The sequence below is a fragment of the Schistocerca serialis genome, chromosome 5 (genome assembly GCF_023864345.2).
Source record: "Schistocerca serialis cubense isolate TAMUIC-IGC-003099 chromosome 5, iqSchSeri2.2, whole genome shotgun sequence".
In the NCBI taxonomy this organism is placed as follows: Eukaryota; Metazoa; Arthropoda; class Insecta; order Orthoptera; family Acrididae; genus Schistocerca; species Schistocerca serialis.
The window spans coordinates 838390320-838415483 of record NC_064642.1 but is presented as its reverse complement, the minus strand read 5'-3'; positions in this window follow the sequence as shown (position 1 = coordinate 838415483).

Below are 25164 nucleotides of genomic sequence, written 5' to 3'. Positions count from 1 at the left end.
GATAGGTCCCATGTATGTCATTTGTGTAAATCTCTTCTTGGAATTTATAACGGCATCATTTTTTTCTTGTAATTTTTTATATAACAGATCAACTTGATGGGAATTATAATTGTTAGCAACTGCTATCTGTTTTAATGTATCAATTTCCTTTTGGATAGCATCATGTTGGAGAGGTAATTTCAGTATCCTATGTATCATAGTTTTAAAAAATGCCATTTTGTATCTTAATGGATGGCATGATGTAGCATTTATTATTACGTCGGTTGATGTGGGTTTTCTATAAATAGAAATATTATGTCTTCCATTCTGTTTTGTAATTGTGAGGTCAAGAAAATTAATACTATTTTTACTTTCATGTTCTACTGTAAATACAAGTTTTGGATGTAAATTATTTAAGTTGTTAGCGAAAGCATTAATTTCTTCCTTAGAGCCGTTATATAATAGCAGTGTGTCATCAACATATCTTTTGTAGTATATAATTTTATTTGTTATTTCTGGATTATTTTTGAAAAATTGGATTTCAACATAGTTGACGAAGATATCTGCTATAGTGCTAGCCAGGGAATTTCCCATTGCAAGTCCATCTTCTTGTATGTATATTTTATTATTAAATGAAAAATAATTAAAATCTAGAGAAATTCTTAACAGTTCAATGAATTCTACTATTTCTTTGGGGCTCATGATTTTGTGATGCGTTAGGTTATCATTAATAATAGAGATAGTCTCTTGAATAGGTATATTTGTGTAAAGATTTGTGATGTCTAACGATGCAAACCTTGCGTTTTTTGGAATATCCACATCATAAATTAACTTAGTTAATTCGAAACTGTTTTTAATACTATAATTTTCTTCATAAACATAGAAGGATTTTAAGATTTGATTGAGCTTTTTGTTTAAGTTATAAGAGGGACAGTTGGTATTATTAACAATTGGACGAATTGGTAAGTTTTGTTTGTGTAATTTGATTTGCGATCTCAACTTAGGTAAAGTGGGGTTCATAACTTTAAGTGTTATTTTATCTTTAGGTGAAAGTAAAGAGTCATTATCATCAATCAGTTTTCTAATTTTTGTTTGAAATCTTGAAGTCGGGTCTTTATTAACCTCAGTTATTCCATTAGCGTTAAAAAATTGTAAAGTTTTAGAAACATAATCCTCTTCGCTAACAATGACTAGAGTATTCCCTTTATCTGCCTTGATTGCAATAGCTTTATTAGTTATTAACTTCTGGTTGATTTGCTTTACAAGTTTTAATTCATTATTATATTTATTTTTATCTTTTTCATTAGTAATAACATTCTTAGTTTTACGTGCAATGTCACATATTTCAGACCTACTAAATTGTGCATGTTTTGCAGCAATCTTTACATCAGCAACCACACGTTTAATATTTGCATTGCTCAATTGTGGAGCTAAATTATATTTTAGGCCTTTGTTTAAAAGTGTTGTCTCGGCAGGAGTAAAAGAAATTTTGGTTAGATTGGTTACTCTTGGATGAAAGTGATGTACATTTGGTGAAACATCTTGTGAACACATATTTTGATGACTAACAAGGGCTGCAATTTTTTTATTATGCTTATTAAAAATAGTTTCTCGCACTGCATTAATTTTCTCATCTGTAAAGTTAAGTAGCTGTGAAAATATTAATGGTGACAACTGACTGCTAATTTTTAAATGTAAATTGTACATTTCAAGATTTAATGTATCTTTTTCTTTATATGCATCTGCATGTGATTCTCCAACAGAAAGGGGTTTCCACTCAATGGTCTGAAGATGACCACAGCAGTGGTCGAAACCGGTGACCTTATAAAATAAATTGTGATCAAGACTGTTTTTAATAGTAATTATTTAAATACAAAAGGCACAATGCTGACTTAAGTACATGAGAACTGACTCTTCTTACTGTCTATGTTCTGAACCATTCGTGTGACACTAGTTATAGTTTCCGATGCTTCACTTCAGGTTTACTGTACCCTCTGACCTTCTTATTGACGATGAAACACAGAAATTGCATCGGAATTAAATACAAAAGGCACAATGCTGACTTAAGTACAAGAGAACTGACTCTTCTTACTGTCTATGTTTTGAACCATTCCTGTGACAGCAGTTATAGATTCCGATGCTTCACTTCAGGTTTTTCTGTATCCCTTGGACCTTCATATTGACGATGAAACACAGAAATTGCATAGGAATTAAATACAAAAGGCACAATGCCGACTTAAGTACAAGAAGACTAACTCTTCCTACTTTCTAAGATTTGAACCATTCCTGTGACACTAGTTATAGATTCCGATGCCTCACTCCAGGTTTACAGTATCCCTTGGACCTTCTTATTGACGATGAAACACAGAAATTGCATCGGAATTAAATACAAAAGGCACAATGCCGACTTAAGTACAAGAAGACTGACTCTTCCTACTGTCTAAGTTTAGAGCAATTCCTGTGACACTAGTTACAGATTCCGATGCTTCACTTCAGGTTAACTGTATCCCTCTGACCTTCTTATTGACGATGAAACACAGAAATTGCATCGGAAATAAATACAAAAGGCACAATGCCGAAGTAAGTACAAGTAAACTGACTCTTCTTACAGTCTATGTTTTGAACCTTTCCTGTGACTCTAGTTATAGATTCCGATGCTTCACTTCAGGTTTACTGTATCCCTCTGACCTTCTTATTGACGATGAAACACAGAAATTGCATCGGAATTAAATACAAAAGGCACAATGCCGGCTTCTGTACAAGAAAACTGACGCTTCTTACTGTCTATGCTTTGAACCATTCCTGTGACACTAGTTATAGATGCCGATACTTCACTTAATGTTTATTGTATCCCTCTGACCTTCTTATTGACGATGAAACCCAGAAGTTGCATCGGAATTAAATACAAAAGGCACAATGCCGACTTAAGTACAGGAAAACCGACTCTTCTTACTGTCTATGTCTTGAACCATTCCTGTGACACTAGTTATAGATACCGATGCTTCACTTCAGGTTTACTGTATCCCTCTGACCTTCGTATTGACAATGAAACACAGAAATTGCATCGGAAACAAACACTAAAAGCACTTTGACGACTCAAGTCCAGGAAGATCGGCCATTCTTACTGTCTATGTTTTGAACCTTTCCTGTGAGACCAGTTTTAGATTCCGATGCTTGACTTCAGGTTTACTGTATCCCGTGGACCTTCTTATTGACGATGAAACACAGAAATTGCATCGGAATTAAAAAGAAAACGCACAATGCCAACTTTAGTACGAGAAAACTGACTCTTCTTACTGTGTATGTCTTGAACCATTCCTGTGACACTAGTTATAGATTCCGTTGCTTCACTTTAGGTTTACTGTATCCCTCTGACCTTCTTATTGACGATGAAACACAGAAATTGCATCGGAATTAAATACAAAAGGCACAATGCCGACTTAAGTACAAGAAAACTGACGCTTCTTACTGTCTATGATTTGACCCATTCCTCTGACACTAGTTATAGATTCCGATACTTCACTTCAGGTTTACTGTATCCCTCTGACCTTCTTATTGACGACGAAACACTGATATTGCATCAGAATTAAATACAAAAGGCACAATGCCGCCTTAAGTACAAAAAAACTGATTCTGCTTACTGTCTATGTATTGAACCATTCCTGTGACACTAGTTACAGATTCCGATGCTTCACTTCAGGTTTACTGTATCCCTCTGACCTTCTTATTGACGATGAAACACAGTAATTGCATGGGAATTCAATACAAAAAGCTCAATGCCGACTCAAGTACAAGAAGACTGGCTCTTCTTACTGTCTATGTTTTGAACCTTTCCTGTGAGACCGGTTTTGAATTCCGATGCGTCACTTCAGGTTTACTGTGTCCCACTGACCTTCTTATTGACGATGAAACACTGAAATTGCATCAGAATTTAATACAAAACGCACAATGCCGACTTATGTACAAGAAAACTGACTCTTCTTACTGTCTATGTCTTGAACCATTCCTGTGACACTAGTTATAGACTCCGATGCTTCACTTTAGGTTTACTGTATCCCTCTGACCTTCTTATTGACGATGAAACACAGAAATTGCATCGGAATTAAATAGGAAAGGCACAATGCCGACTTAAGTACAAGAAAACTGACGCTTCTTACTGTCTATGATTTGAACCATTCCTCTGACACTAGTTATAGATTCCGATACTTCGCTTCAGGTTTACTGTATCCCTCTGACCTTCTTATTGACGATGAAACACTGAAATTGCATCAGAATTAAATACAAAAGGCACAATGCCGCCTTAAGTACAAAAAAACTGACTCTGCTTACTGTCTATGTTTTGAACCATTCCTGTGACACTAGTTACAGATTCGGATGCTTCACTTCAGGTTTACTGTATCCCTCTGACCTTCTTATTGACGATGAAACACAGTAAATGCATGGGATTTCTATACAAAAGGCTCAATGCCGACTCAAGTACAAGAAGACTGGCTCTTCTTACTGTCTATGTTTTGAACTTTTCCTGTGAGACCGGTTTTGAATTCCGATGCCTCTCTTCAGGTTTACTGTATCCCTTGGACCTTCTTATCGACGACGAGACACAGAAATTGCATCGGAATTAGGTACAAAACGCACAATGCCGACCTAAGTACAAGAAAACTGACACCTCTTACTGTCTATGATTAGAACCATTCCTATGACACTAGTTATAGATTCCGATGAATCACTTCAGGTTTACTGTATCCCTCTGACCTTCGTATTGACGATGAAACACAGAAATTGCATCGGATTTATATAGAAAAGGCACAATGCCGACTTAAGTACAAGAAAACTGACTCTTCTTACTGTCTATGTTTTGAACCATTCATGTGACACTAGTTATAGTTTCCGATGCCTCACTTCTGGTTTACTGTATCCCTCTGACCTTCTTATTGACAATGAAACACAGAAATTGCATCGGAATTAAATACAAAAGGCACAATGCCGACTTAAGTACACGAAAACTGACTGTTCTTACTGTCTATGTTTTGAACCAATCCTGTGACACTAGTTATAGATTCTGATGCTTCACTTCTGGTTTTCTGCATCCCTCGGGACCTTCTCATTGACGATGAAACACAGAAATTGCATCGAAATAAATACAAAAGGCACAATGCCGACTGAAGTCCAAGAGAACTGACTCATCTTACTGTCTATGTTTTGAACCATTCCTGTGACAGTTGTTATACATTCCGATGCTTCACTTCAGGTCTACTGTATCCCTCTGACGTTCTTATTGACGATGAAACACAGAAATTGCATCGGTATGAAATACGAAAGGCACAATGCCGACGTAAGTACAAGAAAACTGACTCTCCTTACTGTCTATGATTTGAACCATTCCTGTGACACTAGTTATTGATTCCGATGCTTCTTTTCAGGTTTACTGTATCCCTCCGACTTTCTTATTGGCGATGAAACACAGAAATTGAATCGGAATTAAATTCAAAGGTCACAATGCCGACTGAATTATAAGAAAACTTACACTTCTTACTGTATATGGTTTGAACCATTCCTGTGACATTAGTTATAGAATCCATTACTTCACTTCAGGTTTACTGTATCCCTTGGACCTTCTTATTGGCGATGAAACACAGAAATTGCATCGGAATTAACTACAGTAGACACAATGCCGACAGAAGTACAAGAAGACTGACTCTTCCCACTGTCTAAGATTTGAACCATTCCTGTGACACTAGTTGTAGATTCCGATGCCTCACTCCAGGTTTACTGTATCCCTTGGTCCTTCTTATTGACGATGAAACACAGAAATTGCATCGGAATTAAATACAAAAGGCACAATGCCGACTTCAGTACAAGAAGACTGACTCTTCCTACTGTCTAAGTTTAGAACAATTCCTGTGACACTAGTTATAGATTCCGATGCTTCACTTCAGGTTTACTGTATCCCTCTGACGTTCTTATTGACGATGAAACACAGAAATTGCATCGGAATTAAATACAAAAGGCACAATGCCGAAGTAAGTACAAGTAAACTGACTCTTCTTACTGTCTATGTTTTGAACCTTTCCTGTGACACTAGTTATAGATTCCGATGCTTCACTTCAGGTTTACTGTATCCCTCTGACGTTCTTATTGACGATGAAACACAGAAAATGCATCGGAATTAAATACAAAAGGCACAATGCCGAAGTAAGTACAAGTAAACTGACTCTTCTTACTGTCTATGTTTTGAACCTTTCTGTGACTCTAGTTATAGATTCCGATGCTTCACCTCAGGTTTACTGTATCCCTCTGACCTTCTTATTGACGATGAAACACAGAAATTGCATCGGAATTTAATACAAAAGGCACAATGCCGACTTCAGTACAAGTAAACTGACGCTTCTTACTGTCTATGCTTTGAACCATTCCTGTGACACTAGTTATAGATGCCGATACTTCACTTCATGTTTATTGTATCCCTCTGACCTTCGTATTGACGTGGAAACCCAGAAATTGCATCGGAATTAAATACAAAAGGCACAATGCCGACTTAAGTACAAGAAAACTGACTCTTCTTACTGTCTATGTCTTGAACCATTCCTGTGACACTAGTTATAGATACCGATGCTTCACTTCAGGTTTACTGTATCCTTCTGACCTTCGTATTGACAATGAAACACAGAAATTGCATCGGAAATAAACACAAAAAGCACTTTGACGATTCAAGTCCAGGAAGATCGGCCATTCTAACTGTCTATGTTTTGAACCTTTCCTGTGAGACCAGTTTTAGATTCCGATGCTTGGCTTCAGGTTTACTGTATCCCGTGGACCTTCTTATTGACGATGAAACTCAGAAATTGCATCGGAATTAAAAAGAAAACGCACAATGCCAACTTAAGTACGAGAAAACTGACTCTTCTTACTGTGTACGTTTTGAACCATTCCTGTGAAACTAGTTATAGATTCCGATGCTTCACTTTAGGTTTACTGTATCCCTCTGACCTTCTTATTGACGATGAAACACAGAAATTGCATCGGAATTAAATACAAAAGGCACAACGCCGACTTAAGTAGAAGAAAACTGACGCTTCTTACTGTCTATGATTTGAACCATTCCTCTGACACTAGTTATAGATTCCGATACTTCACTTCAGGTTTACTGTATCCCTCTGACCTTCTTATTGACGATGAAACACTGAAATTGCATCAGAATTAAATACAAAAGGCACAATGCCGCCTTAAGTACAAAAAAACTGACTGTTCTTACTGTCTATGTTTTGAACCATTCCTGTGACACTAGTTATAGATTCTGATGCTTCACTTCTGGTTTTCTGCATCCCTCGGGACCTTCTCATTGACGATGAAACACAGAAATTGCATCGAAATAAATACAAAAGGCACAATGCCGACTGAAGTACAAGAGAACTGACTCTTCTTACTGTCTATGTTTTGAACCATTCCTGTGACAGTTGTTATACATTCCGATGCTTCACTTCAGGTCTACTGTATCCCTCTGACTTTCTTATTGACGATGAAACACAGAAATTGCATCGGTATGAAATACGAAAGGCACAATGCCGACGTAAGTACAAGAAAACTGACTCTCCTTACTGTCTATGATTTGAACCATTCCTGTGACACTAGTTATTGATTCCGATGCTTCTTTTCAGGTTTACTGTATCCCTCCGACTTTCTTATTGGCGATGAAACACAGAAATTGAATCGGAATTAAATTCAAAGGTCACAATGCCGACTGAATTATAAGAAAACTTACACTTCTTACTGTATATGGTTTGAACCATTCCTGTGACATTAGTTATAGAATCCATTACTTCACTTCAGGTTTACTGTATCCCTTGGACCTTCTTATTGGCGATGAAACACAGAAATTGCATCGGAATTAACTACAGTAGACACAATGCCGACAGAAGTACAAGAAGACTGACTCTTCCCACTGTCTAAGATTTGAACCATTCCTGTGACACTAGTTGTAGATTCCGATGCCTCACTCCAGGTTTACTGTATCCCTTGGTCCTTCTTATTGACGATGAAACACAGAAATTGCATCGGAATTAAATACAAAAATCACAATGCCGACTTCAGTACAAGAAGACTGACTCTTCCTACTGTCTAAGTTTAGAACAATTCCTGTGACACTAGTTATAGATTCCGATGCTTCACTTCAGGTTTACTGTATCCCTCTGACGTTCTTATTGACGATGAAACACAGAAATTGCATCGGAATTAAATACAAAAGGCACAATGCCGAAGTAAGTACAAGTAAACTGACTCTTCTTACTGTCTATGTTTTGAACATTTCCTGTGACACTAGTTATAGATTCCGATGCTTCACTTCAGGTTTACTGTATCCCTCTGACGTTCTTATTGACGATGAAACACAGAAAATGCATCGGAATTAAATACAAAAGGCACAATGCCGAAGTAAGTACAAGTAAACTGACTCTTCTTACTGTCTATGTTTTGAACCTTTCTGTGACTCTAGTTATAGATTCCGATGCTTCACCTCAGGTTTACTGTATCCCTCTGACCTTCTTATTGACGATGAAACACAGAAATTGCATCGGAATTTAATACAAAAGGCACAATGCCGACTTCAGTACAAGAAAACTGACGCTTCTTACTGTCTATGCTTTGAACCATTCCTGTGACACTAGTTATAGATGCCGATACTTCACTTCATGTTTATTGTATCCCTCTGACCTTCTTATTGACGTGGAAACCCAGAAATTGCATCGGAATTAAATACAAAAGGCACAATGCCGACTTAAGTACAAGAAAACTGACTCTTCTTACTGTCTATGTCTTGAACCATTCCTGTGACACTAGTTATAGATACCGATGCTTCACTTCAGGTTTACTGTATCCTTCTGACCTTCGTATTGACAATGAAACACAGAAATTGCATCGGAAATAAACACAAAAAGCACTTTGACGACTCAAGTCCAGGAAGATCGGCCATTCTAACTGTCTATGTTTTGAACCTTTCCTGTGAGACCAGTTTTAGATTCCGATGCTTGGCTTCAGGTTTACTGTATCCCGTGGACCTTCTTATTGACGATGAAACTCAGAAATTGCATCGGAATTAAAAAGAAAACGCACAATGCCAACTTAAGTACGAGAAAACTGACTCTTCTTACTGTGTACATTTTGAACCATTCCTGTGACACTAGTTATAGATTCCGATACTTCACTTTAGGTTTACTGTATCCCTCTGACCTTCTTATTGACGATGAAACACAGAAATTGCATCGGAATTAAATACAAAAGGCACAATGCCGACTTAAGTAGAAGAAAACTGACGCTTCTTACTGTCTATGATTTGAACCATTCCTCTGACACTAGTTATAGATTCCGATACTTCACTTCAGGTTTACTGTATCCCTCTGACCTTCTTATTGACGATGAAACACTGAAATTGCATCAGAATTAAATACAAAAGGCACAATGCCGCCTTAAGTACTAAATAACTGACTCTGCTTACAGTCTATGTTTTAAACCATTGCTGTGACACTAGTTACAGATTCCGATGCTTCACTTCAGGTTTACTGTATCCCTCTGACCTTCTTATTGACGATGAAACACAGTAATTGCATGGGAATTCAATACAAAAGGCACAATGCCCACTCAAGTACAAGAAGACTGGGTCTTCTTACTGTCTATGTTTTGAACCTTTCCTGTGAGACCGGTTTTGAATTCCGATGCTTCACTTCAGGTTTACTGTATCCCTTGGACCTTCTTATCGACGGCGAAACACAGAAATTGCATCGGAATTAAATACAAAACGCACAATGCCGACCTAAGTACAAGAAAACTGACACTTCTTACTCTCTGTGATTAGAACCATTCCTGTGACACTAGTTATAGATTCCGATGCCTCACTTCAGGTTTACTGTATCCCTCTGACCTTCGTATTGACGATGAAACACAGAAATTGCATCGGATTGAAATAGAAAAGGCACAATGACGACTTACGTACAAGAAAACTGACTCTTCTTACTGTCAATGTTTTGAATCATTCATGTGACACTAGTTATAGTTTCCGATGCTTCACTTCAGGTTTACTGTATCCCTCTGACCTTCTTATTGACAATGAAACACAGAAATTGCATCGGAATTAAATACAAAAGGCACAATGCCGACTTAAGTACAAGAAAACTGACTGTTCTTACTGTCTATGTTTTGTACCATTCCTGTGACACTAGTTATAGATTCTGATGCTTCACTTCAGGTTTACTGCATCCCTCGGGACCTACTTATTGACGATGAAACACAGAAATTGCATCGGAATAAATACAAAAGGCACAATGCCGACTTAAGTACAAGAGAACTGCCTCTTCTTACTGTCTATGTTTTGAACCATTCCTGTGACAGTAGTTATAGATTGGGATGCTTCACTTCAGGTCTACTATATCCCTCTGACTTTCTTATTGACGATGAAACACAGAAATTGCATCAGTATTAAATACGAAAGGCACAATGCCGACGCAAGTACAAGAAAACTGACTCTCCTTACTGTCTATGATTTGAACCATTCCTGTGACACTAGTTATTGATTCCGATGCTTCTTTTCAGGTTGACTGTATCCCTCCGACTTTCTTATTGGCGATGAAACACAGAAATTGCATCGGAATTAAATTCAAAAGTCACAATGCCGACTGAATTATAAGAAAACTTACACTTCTTACTGTTTATGCTTTGAACCATTCCTGTGACATTAGTTATAGAATCCATTACTTCACTTCAGGTTTACTGTATCCCTTGGACCTTCTTATTGACGATGAAACACAGAAATTGCATCGGAAATTAATACAATAGACACAATGCCGACAGAAGTACAAGAAGACTGACTCTTCCTACTGTCTAAGATTTGAACCATTCCTGTGACACTAGTTATAGATTCCGATGCCTCACTCCAGGTTTACTGTATCCCTTGGTCCTTCTTATTGACGATGAAACACAGAAATTGCATCGGAATTAAATACAAAAAGCACAATGCCGACTTAAGTACAAGAAGACTGACTCTTCCTACTGTCTAAGTTTAGAACAATTCCTGTGACACTAGTTATAGATTCCGATGCTTCACTTCAGGTTTACTGTATCCCTCTGACCTTCTTATTGACGATGAAACACAGAAATTGCATCGGAATTAAATACAAAAGGCACAATGCCGAAGTAAGTACAAGTAAACTAACTCTTCTTACTGTCTATGTTTTGAACCTTTCCTGTGACACTAGTTTTAGATTACGATGCTTCACTTCAGGTTTACTGTATCCCTCTGACCTTCTTATTGACGATGAAGCACAGAAATTGCATCGGAATTAAATACAAAAGGCACAATGCTGACTTAAGTACAAGAGAACTGACTCTTCTTACTGTCTATGTTTTGAACCATTCCTGTGACAGCAGTTATAGATTCCGATGCTTCACTTTAGGTCTACTGTATCCCTCTGACTTTCTTATTGACGATGATACACAGAAATTGCATCGGTATTAAATACGAAAGGCACATTGCCGACGTAAGTACAAGAAAACTGTCTCTACTTACTGTCTATGATCTGAACCATTCCTGTGACACTAGTTATAGATTCCGATGCTTCTTTTCAGGTTTACTGTATCCCTCCGACTTTCTTATTGGCGATGAAACACAGAAATTGCATCGGAATTAAATTCAAAAGTCACAATGCCGACTTAATTATAAGAAAACTGACACTTCTTACTGTTTATGCATTGAACCATTCCTGTGACATTAGTTATAGATTCCGATACTTCACTTCAGGTTTACTGTATCCCTTGGACCTTCATATTGACGATGAAACACAGAAATTGCATCGGAATTAAATACAAAAGGCACAATGCCGACTTAAGTACAAGAAGACTAACTCTTCCTACTGTCTAAGATTTGAACCATTCCTGTGACACTAGTAATAGATTCCGATGCCTCACTTCAGGTTTACTGTATCCCTTGGACCTTCTTATTGACGATGAAACACAGAAATTGCATCGGAATTAAATACAAAACGCACAATGCCGACCTAAGTACAAGAAGACTGACTCTTCCTACTGTCTAAGTTTAGAACAATTCCTGTGACACTAGTTATAGATTCCGATGCTTCACTTCAGGTTTACTGTATACCTCTGACCTTCGTATTGACAACGACACACAGAAATTGCATCGGAAATAAACACAAAAAGCACTTTGACGACTCAAGTCCAGGAAGATCGGCCATTCTTACTCTCTATGTTATGAACCTTTCCTGTGAGACCAGTTTTAGATTCCGATGCTTGACTTCAGGTTTACTGTATCCCGTGGACCTTCTTATTGACGATGAAACACAGAAATTGCATCGGAATTAAAAAAAAAACGCACAATGCCAACTTAAGTACGAGAAAACTGAATCTTCTTACTGTGTATGTCTTGAACCATTCCTGTGACACTAGTTATAGATTCCGATGCTTCCCTTTTGGTTTACTGTATCCCTCTGACCTTCTTATTGACGATGAAACACAGAAATTGCATCGGAATTAAATACAAAAGGCACAATGCCGACTTACGTACTAGAAAACTGACGCTTCTTACTGTCTATGATTTGAACCATTCCTCTGACACTAGTTATAGATTCCGATACTTCACTTCAGGTTTACTGTATCCCTCTCACCTTCTTATTGACAATGAAACACAGAAATTGCATCGGAATTAAATACAAAGGGCACAATGCCGACTTCAGTACAAGAAAACTGACGCCTCTTACTGTCTATGCTTTGAACCATTCCTGTGACACTAGTTATAGATGCCGATTCTTCACTTCATGGTTATTGTATCCCTCTGACCTTCTTATTGACGATGAAACCCAGAAATTGCTTCGGAATTAAATACAAAAGGCACAATGCCGACTTAAGTACAAGAAAACTGACTCTTCGCACTGTCTATGTCTTGAACCATTCCTGTGACACTAGTTATATATACCGATGCTTCACTTCAGGTTTACTGTATCCCTCTGACCTTCGTATTGACAATGAAACACAGAAATTGCATCGGAAATAAACACAAAAAGCACTTTGACGACTCAAGTCCAGGAAGATCGGCCACTCTTTCTGTCTATGTTTTGAACCTTTCCTGTGAGACCAGTTTTAGATTCCGATGCTTGACTTCAGGTTTACAGTATCCCGTGGACCTTCTTATTGACGATGAAACACAGAAATTGCATCGGACTTAAATAGAAAAGGCACAATGCCGACTTAAGTACAAGAGAACTGCCTCTTCTTACTGTCTATGTTTTGAACCATTCCTGTGACAGTAGTTATAGATTACGATGCTTCACTTCAGGTCTACTATATCCCTCTGACTTCCTTATTGACGATGAAACACAGAAATTGCATCGGTATTAAATACGAAAGGCACAATGCCGACGCAAGTACAAGAAAACTGACTCTCCTTACTGTCTATGATTTGAACCATTCCTGTGACACTAGTTATTGATTCCGATGCTTCTTTTCAGGTTGACTGTATCCCTCCGACTTTCTTATTGGCGATGAAACACAGAAATTGCATCGGAATTAAATTCAAAAGTCACAATGCCGACTGAATTATAAGAAAACTTACACTTCTTACTGTTTATGCTTTGAACCATTCCTGTGACATTAGTTATAGAATCCATTACTTCACTTCAGGTTTACTGTATCCCTTGGACCTTCTTATTGACGATGAAACACAGAAATTGCATCGGAAATTAATACAATAGACACAATGCCGACAGAAGTACAAGAAGACTGACTCTTCCTACTGTCTAAGATTTGAACCATTCCTGTGACACTAGTTATAGATTCCGATGCCTCACTCCAGGTTTACTGTATCCCTTGGTCCTTCTTATTGACGATGAAACACAGAAATTGCATCGGAATTAAATACAAAAAGCACAATGCCGACTTAAGTACAAGAAGACTGACTCTTCCTACTGTCTAAGTTTAGAACAATTCCTGTGACACTAGTTATAGATTCCGATGCTTCACTTCAGGTTTACTGTATCCCTCTGACCTTCTTATTGACGATGAAACACAGAAATTGCTTCGGAATTAAATACAAAAGGCACAATGCCGAAGTAAGTACAAGTAAACTAACTCTTCTTACTGTCTATGTTTTGAACCTTTCCTGTGACACTAGTTTTAGATTCCGATGCTTCACTTCAGGTTTACTGTATCCCGTGGACCTTCTTATTGACGATGAAACACAGAAATTGCATCGGAATTAAAAAGAAAACGCACAATGCCAACTTAAGTACGAGAAAACTGAATCTTCTTACTGTGTATGTCTTGAACCATTCCTGTGACACTAGTTATAGATTCCGATGCTTCCCTTTTGGTTTACTGTATCCCTCTGACCTTCTTATTGACGATGAAACACAGAAATTGCATCGGAATTAAATACAAAAGGCACAATGCCGACTTACGTACTAGAAAACTGACGCTTCTTACTGTCTATGATTTGAACCATTCCTCTGACACTAGTTATAGATTCCGATACTTCACTTCAGGTTTACTGTATCCCTCTGACCTTCTTATTGACAATGAAACACAGAAATTGCATCGGAATTAAATACAAAGGGCACAATGCCGACTTCAGTACAAGAAAACTGACGCCTCCTACTGTCTATGCTTTGAACCATTCCTGTGACACTAGTTATAGATTCCGATACTTCACTTCAGGTTTACTGTATCCCTCTGACCTTCTTATTGACAATGAAACACAGAAATTGCTTCGGAATTAAATACAAAAGGCACAATGCCGACTTAAGTACAAGAAAACTGACTCTTCGCACTGTCTATGTCTTGAACTATTCCTGTGACACTAGTTATATATACCGATGCTTCACTTCAGGTTTACTGTATCCCTCTGACCTTCGTATTGACAATGAAACACAGAAATTGCATCGGAAATAAACACAAAAAGCACTTTGACGACTCAAGTCCAGGAAGATCGGCCACTCTTACTGTCTATGTTTTGAACCTTTCCTGTGAGACCAGTTTTAGATTCCGATGCTTGACTTCAGGTTTACTGTATCCCGTGGACCTTCTTATTGACGATGAAACACAGAAATTGCATCGGAATTAAAAAGAAAAGGCACAATGCCAACTTAAGTTCGAGAAAACTGACTCTTCTTACTGTGTATGTCTTGAACCATTCCTGTGGCACTAGTTATAGATTCCGATGCTTCACTTTAGGTTTACTGTATCCCTCTGACCTTCTTATTGACGATGAAACACAGAAATTGCATCGGAATTAAATACAAAAGGCACAATGCCGACTTAAGTACAAGAAAACTGACGCTTCTTACTGTCTATGATTTGAACTATTCCTCTGACACTAGTTATAGATTCCGATACTTCACTTAAGGTTTACTGTATCCCTCTGACCTTCTTATTGACGATGAAACACTGAAATTGCATCAGAATTAAATACAAAAGGCACAATGCCGCCTTAAGTACAAAAAAACTGACTCTGCTTACTGTCTATGTTTTGAACCATTCCTGTGACACTAGTTACAGATTCCGATGCTTCATTTCAGGTTTACTGTATCCCTCTGACCTTCTTATTAACGATGAAACACAGTAATTGCATGGGAATTCAATACAAAAGGCTCAATGCCGACTCAAGTACAAGAAGACTCGCTCTTCTTACTGTCTATGTTTTCAACCTTTCCTGTGAGACCGGTTTTGAATTGCGATGCTTCACTTCAGGTTTACTGTATCCCTTGGACCTTCTTATCGACGACGAAACACAGAAATTGCGTCGGAATTAAGTCCAAAACGCACAATGCCGACCTAAGTACAAGAAAACTGACACTTCTTACTGACTATGATTAGAACCATTCCTGTGACACTAGTTATAGATTCCGATGCCTCACTTCAGGTTTACTGTATCCCTCTGACCTTCGTATTGACGATGAAACACAGAAATTGCATCGGATTTAAATAGAAAAGGCACAATGCCGACTTAAGTACAAGAAAACTGACTCTTCTTACTGTCTATGTTTTGAACCATTCATGTGACACTAGTTATAGTTTCCGATGCTTCACTTGAGGTTTACTGTATCCCGCAGACCCTTATTGACAATGAAACACAGAAATTGCCTCGGAATCAAATACAAAAGGCACAATGCCGACTTAAGTACAAGAAAACTGACTGCTCTTACTGTCTATGTTTTGAACCATTCCTGTGACACTAGTTATAGATTCTGATGCTTCACTTCAGGTTTCCTGCATCCCTCGGGACCTTCTTATTGACGATGAAACACAGAAATTGCATATGAATAAATACAAAAGGCACAATGCCGACTTAAGTACAAGAAAACTGACTGTTCTTACTGTCTATGTTTTGAACCATTCCTGTGACACTAGTTATAGATTCTGATGCTTCACTTCAGGTTTCCTGCATCCCTCGGGACCTTCTTATTGACTATGAAACACAGAAATTGCATCGGAATAAATACAAAAGGCACAATGCCGACTTAAGTACAAGAGAACTGAATCTTCTTACTGTCTATGTTTTGAACCATTCCTGTGACAGTAGTTATAGATTCCGATGCTTCACTTCAGGTCTACTGTATCCCTCTGACTTTCTTATTGACGATGAAACACAGAAATTGCATCGGTATTAAATACGAAAGGCACAATGCCGACGTAAGTACAAGAAAACTGACTCTCCTTACTGTCTATGATTTGAACCATTCCTGTGACACTAGTTATTGATTCTGATGCTTCTTTTCAGGTTTACTGTATCCCTCCGACTTTCTTATTGGCGATGAAACACAGAAATTGCATCGGAATTAAATTCAAAAGTCACAATGCCGACTGAATTATAAGAAAACTTACACTTCTTACTGTTTGTGCTTTGAACCATTCCAGTGACATTAGTTATTGAATCCATTACTTCACTTCAGGTTTACTGTATCCCTTGGACCTTCTTATTGATGATGAAACACAGAAATTGCATCGGAATTAAATACAATAGACACAATGCCGACAGAAGTACAAGAAGACTGACTCCTCCTACTGTCTAAGATTTGAACCATTCCTGTGACACTAGTTGTAGATTCCGATGCCTCACTCCAGGTTTACTGTATCCCTTGGTCCTTCTTATTGACGATGAAACACATAAATTGCATCGGAATTAAATACAAAAGGCACAATGCCGACTTAAGTACAAGAAGACTGACTCTTCCTACTGTCTAAGTTTAGAACAATTCCTGTGACACTAGTTATAGATTCCGATGCTTCACTTCAGGTTTACTTTATCCCTCTGACCTTCTTATTGACGATGAAACACAGAAATTGCATCGGAATTAAATACAAAAGGCACAATGCCGAAGTAAGTACAAGTAAACTGACTCTTCTTACTGTCTATGTTTTGAACCTTTCCTGTGACACTAGTTATAGATTCCGATGCTTCACTTCAGGTTTACTGTATCCCTCTGACCTTCTTATTGACGATGAAACACAGAAATTGCATCGGAATTAAATACAAAAGGCACAATGCTGACTTAAGTACAAGAGAACTGAATCTTCTTACTGTCTATGTTTTGAACCATTCATGTGACACTAGTTATAGTTTCCGATGCTTCTCTTCAGGTTTACTGTATCCCTCTGACCTTCTTATTGACGATGAAACACAGAAATTGCATCGGAATTAAATACAAAAGGCACAATGCTGACTTAAGTACAAGAGAACTGACTCTTCTTACTGTCTATGTTTTGAACCATTCCTGTGACAGCAGTTATAGATTCCGATGCTTCACTTCAGGTCTACTGTATCCCTCTGACTTTCTTATTGACGATGAAACACAGAAATTGCATCGGTATTAAATACGAAAGGCACAATGCCGACGTAAGTACAAGAAAACTGACTCCACTTACTGTCTATGATCTGAACCATTCCTGTGACACTAGTTATAGATTCCGATGCTTCTTTTCAGGTTTACTGTATCCCTCCGACTTTCTTATTTATCGATGAAACACAGAAATTGCATCGGAATTGAATACAAAAGTCACAATGCCGACTAAATTATAAGAAAACTGACACTTCTTACTGTTTATGCATTGAACCATTCCTGTGACATTAGTTATAGATTCCGATACTTCACTTCAGGTTTACTGTATCCCTTGGACTTTCATATTGACGATGAAACACAGAAATTGCATCGGAATTAAATACAAAAGGCACAATGCCGACTTAAGTACAAGAAGACTAACTCTTCCTACTGTCTAAGATATGAACCATTCCTGTGTCACTAGTTATAGATTCCGATGCCTCAGTCCAGGTATACTGTATCCCATGGACCTTCTTATTGACGATGAAACACAAAAATTGGTTCGGAATTAAATACAAAAGGCACAATGCCGACTTAAGTACAAGAAGACTGACTCTTCCTACTGTCTAAGTTTAGAACAATTCCTGTGACACTAGTTATAGATTCCGATGCTTCCCTTCAGGTTTACTGTATCCCTCTGACCTTCTTATTGACGATGAAACACAGAAATTGCATCGGAATTAAATACAAAAGGGACAATGCCGAAGTAACTACAAGTAAACTGACTCTTCTTACTGTCTATGATTTCAACCTTTCCTGTGATTCTAGTTATAGTTTCCGATGCTTCACTTCAGGTTTACTGTATCCCTCTGACCTTCTTATTGACGATGAAACACAGAAATTGCATCGGAATTAAATACAAAAGGCACAATGCCGACTTAAGTACAAGATGACCGATTCTTCCAATTGTCTAAGCTTTGAACCATACCTGTGACACTAGTTATAGATTACGATGCTTCTCTCCAGGTTTACTGTATCCCTTGGACCTTCTTATTGACGATGAAACACAAAAATTGGATCGGAATTAAATACAAAAGGCACAATGCCGACTTATGTACAAGAAAACCGACTCTTCTTACTGTCTATATTTTGAACCATTCCTGTGACACTAGTTATAGATTCCGATGCTTCACTTCAGGTTTACTGTATCCCTCTGACCTTCTTATTGACGATGAAACACAGAAATTTCATCGGAATTGAATACAAAAGGCACAATGCCGACATAAGTACAAGAAAACTGACTCTTCTTACTGTCTATGTCTTGAACCATTTCTGTGACACTAGTTATAGATTCCGATGCTTCACTTCAGGTTTACTGTATCCCTCTGACCTTCTTATTGACGATGAAACACTGAAATTGCATCGGAATTAAATACAAAAGGCACAATGCCGTATTAAGTACAAAAAAACTTAGTCTTCTTACTGTCTATGTTTTGAACCATTCCTGTGACACTAGTTACAGATTCGGATGCTACACTTCAGGTTTACTGTATCCCTCTGACCTTCTTATTGACGATGAAACACAGTAATTGCACGGGAATTCAATACCAAAGGCTCAATGCCGACTCAAGTACAAGAGGACTGGCTCTTCTTACTGTCTATGTTTTGAACCTTTCCTGTGAGACCGATTTTGGATTCCGATGCTTCACTTCAGGTTTACTGTATCCCTTGGACCTTCTTGTCGACGACGAAACACAGAAATTGCATCGGAATTAAATACAAAAGGCACAATGCCGACTTAAGTACACGAAAACTGACTCTTCTTACTGTCTATGTTTTGAACCATTCCTGTGACACTAGTTATAGATACCGATGCTTCACTTCAGGTTTACTGTGTCCCTCTGACCTTCGTATTCACGATGAAACACAGAAATTGCATCGGAAATAAACACAAAAAGCACTTTGACGACTCAAGTACAGGAAGATCGGCTCTTCTTACTGTCAATGTTTTGAACCTTTCCTGTGAGACCAGTTTTAGATTCCGATGCTTCACTTCAGGTTTACTGTATCCCTTGGACCTTCTTATTGACGATGAAACACAGAAATTGCATCGGAATTAAATACAAAAGTCACAATGCCGACTTAAGAACAAGAAAACTGACTCTTCTTACTGTCTATGTTTTGAACCATTCCTGTAACACTAGTTATAGATTCCGATGCTTCACTTCAAGTGTACTGTATCCCTCCGACCTTCTTATTGACGATGAAACACAGAAATTGCATCGGAATTAAATAGAAAACGCACAATGCCAACTTAAGTAGAAGAAAACTGACTCTTCTTACTGTGTATGTTTTTAACCATTCCTGTGACACTAGTTATAGATTCCGATGCTTCACTTCAGGTTTACTGTATCCCTCTGACCATCTTATTGACGATGAAAAACAGCTATTGCATCGGAATTAAATACAAAACGCACAATGCCGACTTATGTACAAGAAAACTGACTGTTCTTACTGTCTATGGTTTGAACCATTCCTGTGACACTAGTTATAGATTCCGATGCTTCACTTCAGGTTTACTGTATCCCTCTGACCTTCTTATTGACGATGAAACACAGAAATTTCTTTGGAATTAAATTCAAAAGGCACAGTGCCGACATAAGTATAAGAAAACTGACTCTTCTTACTGTCTATGTCTTGAGCCATTTCTGTGACACAAGTTATAGATTCCGATGCTTCACTTCAGGTTTACTGTATCCCTCTGACCTACTTATTGACGATGAAACACAGAAATTACATCGGAATTAAATACAAAAGGCACAATGCCGACTTAAGTACAAGAAAACTGACGCTTCTTACTGTCTATGATTTGAACCATTCCTCTGACACTAGTTATAGATTCCGATACTTCACTTCAGGTTTACTGTAACCCTCTGACCTTCTTATTGACGATGAAACACTGAAACTGCATCGGAATTAAATACAAAAGGCACAATGCCGCCTTAAGTACAAAAAAACTGACTCTTCTTACTGTCTATGTTTTGAACCATTCCTGTGACACTAGTTACAGATTCCGATGCTTCACTTCAGGTTTACTGTATCCCTCTGTCTTCTTATTGACGATGAGACACAGTAATTGCACAGGAATTCAATACAAAAGGCTCAATGCCGACTCAAGTACAAGAAGACGGGCTCTTCTTACTGTCTATGTTCTAAACCTTTCCTGTGAGACCTGTTTTCGATTCCGATGCTTCACTTCAGGTTTACTGTAGCCCTTGGACCTTCTTATCGACGGCGAAACTCAGAAATTGCATCGAAATTAAATACAAAACGCACAATGCCGACCTAAGTACAAGAAAACTGTCACTTCATACTGTCTATGATTAGAACCATTCCTGTGACAGTAGTTATAGATTCCGATGCTTCACTTCAGGTCTACTGTATCCCTCTGACTTTCTTATTGACGATGAAACACATAAATTGCATCGGTATTAAATACGAAAGGCACAATGCCGACGTAAGTACAAGAAAACTGACTCTCTTTACTGTCTATGATGTCAACCATTCCTGTGACACTAGTTATTGATTCCGATGCTTCTTTCCAGGTTTACTGTATCCCTCCGACTTTCTTATTGGCGATGAAACTCAGAAATTGCATCATAATTAAATTCAAAAGTCACAATGCCGACTTAATTATAAGAAAACTGACACTTCTTACTGTTTATGCTTTGAACCATTCCTGTGACATAAGTCATAGAATCCAATTCTTCACTTCAGGTTTACTGTATCCCTTGGACCTTCTAATTGACGATGAAACACAGAAATTGCATCGGAATTAAATACAATAGACACAATGCCGACAGAAGTACAAGAAGACTGACTCTTCCTACTGTCTAAGATTTGAACCATTCCTGTGACACTAGTTATAGATTCCGATGCCTCACTCCTGGTTTACTATATACCTTGGACCTCCTTATTGACGATGAAACACAGAAATTGCATCGGAATTAAATACAAAAGGCACACTGCCGAATTAAGTACAAGAAGACTGACTCTTCCTGCTGTCTAAGTTTAGAACCATTCCTGTGACACTAGTTATAGATTCCGATGCTTCTTTTCAGGTTTACTGTATCCCTCCGACTTTCTTATTTATCGATGAAACACAGAAATTGCATCGGAATTGAATACAAAAGTCACAATGCCGACTTAATTATAAGAAAACTGACACTTCTTACTGTTTATGCATTGAACCATTCCTGTGACATTAGTTATAGATTCCGATACTTCACTTCAGGTTTACTGTATCCCTTGGACCTTCTTATTGACGATCAAACACAGAAATTGCATCGGAATTAAATACAAAAGGCCCAATGCCGACTTAAGTACAAGATGACCGATTCTTCCAATTGTCTAAGCTTTGAACCATTCCTGTGACACTAGTTATAGATTACGATGCTTCTCTCCAGGTTTACTGTATCCCTTGGACCTTCTTATTGACGATGAAACACAGAAAATGTATCGTAATTAAATACAAAATATAATGCCGACTTAAGTACAAGGGGACTGACTCTTCCTAATGTCTAAGTTTTGAACCATTCCTGTGACACTAGTTACAGATTCCGATGCTTCACTTCAGGTTTACTGTATCCCTTGGACATTCTTATTGACGATGAAACACAGAAATTTCATCGGAATTAAATACAAAAGGCAAAAAGCCGACTTATGTACAAGAGAACTGACTCTTCCTACTGTCTTAGTTTTGAACCATTCCTGTGACACTAGTTACAGATTCCGATGCTTCACTTCAGGTTTACTGTATCCCTTGGACCTTCTTATTGACGATGATACACAGAAATTGCATCGGAATTAAATACAAAAGGCACAATGCCGACTTAAGGACAAGAGGACTGACTCTTCCTACTGACCATTCCTGTGACACTAGTTATAGATTCCGATTCTTCACACCAGGTTTACTGTATCCCTTGGACTATCTTATTGACGATGAAACACAGAAATTGCATCGGAATTAAATACAAAAGGCACAATGCCGACTTAATTACATGAAGGCCGACATTTCCTACTGACTATGTTTTGAACCATTCCTGTGACACTAGTTATAGATTCCGATGCTTCACTTCAGGTCTACTGTACCCTTGGACCGTCTTATTGACGGTAAAACACAGAAATTGCATCGGAATTAAATACAAAAGGCACAATGATGATTCAAGGACAAGAAGACTGACTCTTCTTACTGACCATTCCTGTGACACTAGTTATAGATTCCGATGCTTCACTTCAGGGTTACTGTATCCCTTGGACCATCTTATTGACGATGAAACACAGAAATTGCATCGGAATTAAATACAAAAGGCACAATGCCGACTTAAGTACATGAAGACCGACACTTCTTACTGACTATGTTTTGAACCATTCCTATGACACTAGTTATAGATTCCGATGCTTCACTTCAGGTTTTCTGTATCCCTTGGACCTTCTTATTGAGGATGAAACACAGAAATTGCGTCGGAATTAAATAGAAAACGCACAATGCCGACTTATATACAAGAAAACTGACTCTTCTTACTGTCTATGTTTTGAACCATTCCTATGACACTAGTTATAGATTAAGATGCTTCTTTTCAGGTTTACTGTATCCCTCTGACTTTCGTATTGACGATGAAACACAGAAATTGCATCGGAATTAAATACAAAAGGCACAATGCCAACTTATTTATAAGAAAACTGACACTTCTTACTGTCTATGCTTTGAACCATTCCTGTGACATTACTTATGGATTCCGATGCTTCACTTCAGGTTTACTGTATCCCTCTGACCTTCTTATTGACGATGAAACACAGGAATTGCATCGGAATTAAATACAAAAGGCACAATGACGACTCAAGCACAAAGAGACTGGCTCTTCTTACTGTCTATGTTTTGAATCTTTCCTGTGACACTAGTTATAGATTCCGATACTTCACTTCAGGTGTACTGTATCCCTTGGACCTTCTTATTGACGATGAAACACAGAAATTGCATCGGAATTAAATACAAAAGGCACAATGCCGACTTAAGTACAAGAAGACTGACTCTTCCTACTGTCTAAGTTTTGAACCATTCCTGTGACACTAGTTATAGATTCCGATGCTTCACTCCAGGTTTACTGTATCCCTTGGACCTTCTTATTGACGATGAAACACAGAAATTGCATCGGAATTAAATACAAAAGCAAATTGCCGACTTAAGGTCAAGGGGACTGACTCTTCCTACTGTCTAAGCTTTGAACCATTCCTGTGACACTAGTTATAGATTCCGATGCTTCACTTCAGGTTTACTGTATCCCTTGGCCCTTCTTATAGACGATGAAAAACAGAAATTGCATTGGAATTAAATACAAAAGGCTCAATGCCGACTTAAGTACATGAAGACCGACACCTCTTACTGACTATGATTTCAACCATTCATGTAACACTAGTTATAGATTCCGATGCTTCACTTCAGGTTTACTATATCCCTTGGACCTTCTTATTGACGATGAAACACAGAAATTGCATCGGAATTAAATACAAAAGGCACAATGCCGACTTAAGGACAAGAAGACTGACTCTTCCTTCTGACCATTCCTGTGACACTAGTTACAGATTCCGATTCTTCACACCAGGTTTACTGTATTCCTTGGACCTTCTTATTGACGAAGAAACACAGAAATTGCGTCGGAATTAAATACAAAAGGCACAATGCCGACTTAAGTACAAGAGGACTGACTCTTCCTACTGTCTACGTTTTTAACCATTCCCTGACACTAGTTACAAATTCCGATGCTTCACTTCAGAATTACTGTATCCCTTGGACCTTCTTATTGACGATGAATCACCGAAATTGCATCGGAATTAAATACAAAAGGCACAATGCCGACTTATGTACATGAAGACCGACACTTCCTACTGACTATGTTTTGAACCATTCCTGTGACACTAGTTATACATTCCAATGCTTCACTTCACGTTTACTGTATCCCTTGGACCTTCTTATTGACGATGAAACACATAAATTGCATCGGAATTAAATACAAAAGGCACAATGCCGACTTAAGGACAAGAACACTGACTCTTCCTACTGACCATTCCTGTGACACTAGTTATACATTCCAATGCTTCACTTCACGTTTAATGTATCCCTTGTACCTTCTTATTGACGATGAAACACATAAATTGCATCGGAATTAAATACAAAAGGCACAATGCCGACTTAAGGACAAGAACACTGACTCTTCCTACTGACCATTCCTGTGACACTAGTTATAGATTCCGATTCTTCACTTCAGGTTTACTGTAGCCCTTGGACCTTCTTATCGACGACGAAACACAGAAATTGCAT